Here is a 2500-nt window from a genome sequence, read left to right as displayed (position 1 = left end):
TCATTAATGAGTTGTTACAAATTAATCAGATCCATGACTCTAGCTAAATTAATGATTTTATATTTTTTATATGATTATTGGAGATTTGTTGTTGTAGAAGAAGAAACATGGATGATCGCCTTCATCTTCACAGTAATCATCATCATCTTTCCCAATGAAATAGTGTTCACAAATATAGAGAAATATGTGCACAGAGTGAACTCAGTTTACCAATGAATCATCAACTTGGTGTGCATAATATGTGTTCACAAATATGGGAAACTCAATTTACCAATGAATCATCAACTTGTGTGATAATCGATATTGATTGGGATATGATAATTGTGTGACAGGTGAACCCTAATTGAACCAAACAATGTGTTGTCATATTTGATGTGATTATTGTGTGATACGTGAACCCTAATCGAACTAAACAATGTGTAGTCGTATTTGCTTTGATAATCATGTGATAATCGATATTGATTGTGATGTGATAATTGTGTGATACGTGAACCCTAATCGAACCAAACAATGTGTAGTCGTATTTGCTCTGATAATCATGTGATAATCCTACGTGAACCCTAATTGAACCAAACAATGTGTAGTCATATTTGGTGTGATAATTGTGTGATACGTGAACCCTAATCAAACCAAACAACGTGTAGTCATATTTGTTGTGATAATCGAATCCTAATCGAATCAAACAATGTTCTAATTGAGAGACTGTGATTGAGTCATATTCTAAGTGTGATAAAGTTATGATAAGTAAACCTTGAATCAAATGTCTCTGCAAACTTCTTCCTCTAATCGTTGATTTGAACTCCAGTTCGATTTCTTCCTCCAATCTATATACTTTCTATCTTTTGAAACCTTGTGAAACTCTTTCCTCTAATAATGGCCGACTAGATAACCACCGTCGACGAGGTTGTTAGTTCCCAGATGATCGGAGTATTTGAACCCTTCCCTATATCTATACTATCTTATAAACCAGATTTAAGAAAAGTCTTAAAAACAACTTTAAATACATAAGGTACTATCTTATGATGCACAAAATCTTAAAGTATTAAAATACTACTTATGCTTTATGTACAACTTAATAATGCTTCATCCTCCCAACATGCCTTTCATCCTCCCAATGTGCCTCTTCATCTATACTACCTTTTAATACATAAATTCTTAAAAGTTTAAAAGCCAATTGCCACTCCCTTCCTAAAGACAACTCCTTCATATTCCCAAGAACAGTCTCCTTATCATTCCTATTAGACGTTCTTCTTAGACCAGTTCATAAATTCATCTTCCCAAGATGACGATTCAAGCTCCTTATACGACGATTTGCGATTCAGGATCATATAATTCGGTTAGGGTTCACTTATAATCCTTCTTTCTTCTCCTTATTCTATTCTATATCGCTCATCAATCGTGAGACAGCGATTCAAGCTCTGAATTCGATCAATTCAAATCCATCATCTCCATCGCTCCCGCTCAGATAAGTTTTGGTCGATTTCTCAATCTCAATTCTGATATTTACTTTACTGCATCTTGGTTCTAGATTCTTGATTTAGGGTTTCATTTGCCTTGTTTGTGAACTATTTGAAGTCCTTCCAAGGTCGTATGGGTTGCTATATAAGGTAGTTTAACCCCTCAAGGGTTCATTGAAACCATTCTTTCTAGAATCTTCATTGAAGTTCTATTTTTGAGCTCAACATTAATTTGTTTGTTTCTTGTTTTAGGTTTTTGAGGTACTGATGAAGATCTGAAGAGATCATTGATACTGTAGATGTATTATTTTTTCTTCATTGAACTCCATATGAATGTTCATTTCTTAGATAGAAAGTAGAAAATATGCTATGTTGAGCAACGAACTTGCAGAAAAAGCCCTAGAATTGAGGTACAAAATGTTGCTTTTTCCCCTTGTTCTTCCATTAATTTTGAATGTGTGCAAGTTTTACTCTTCTTATCTATTTCATTCGCTTCCGAAATGGTATTTATTTATTTGTTCTATATTTAATAAAATGGTGTTGTAACAAACGTGAAGTATATATATGACTAATTTTTATTTATTCTCAATTGATGTGATGAATCCTTTACCAACTAACTATTTCCAGATGGTTCTGTGGGCATTTCTTGGTTAAATTTATGTTTGAAGCCTCTCATTTATTTTGTCAATTACTCATTTATTCAACCATCCCTTATTGCAATTTATAATAATGTAACATACCTTATAACTACATAAAGCATACATGGAGAGACTGTAGACACTATGCAAAGGGGAGAGTTTGATAATATTGTATATCTATGAAGGGTTTTTTCCTTTTGTGAGTATCATACTTTTGAAACACGAGTTAGAGATTATAGAATAAAGAGCGAGACGGGAAACACCACTGAATACAGTATATGGTTTAAGGTTGTACTACTTGATTATTGGATGGAGATCACATTGTCAAAAAAAGACCTAGCGCGTGTGTCTATAGCTATCTTCTTCTTGTCTTCATCACTCCACTGATGTGGAAGCTTTGGAATC

This window comes from Cynara cardunculus (assembly GCF_001531365.2).
Source record: "Cynara cardunculus var. scolymus isolate 2C chromosome LG 3, CcrdV1, whole genome shotgun sequence".
Lineage (NCBI taxonomy): Eukaryota > Viridiplantae > Streptophyta > Magnoliopsida > Asterales > Asteraceae > Cynara > Cynara cardunculus.
The sequence above is the reverse complement of the archived record's forward strand: the minus strand, read 5'-3'. Positions refer to the sequence as shown.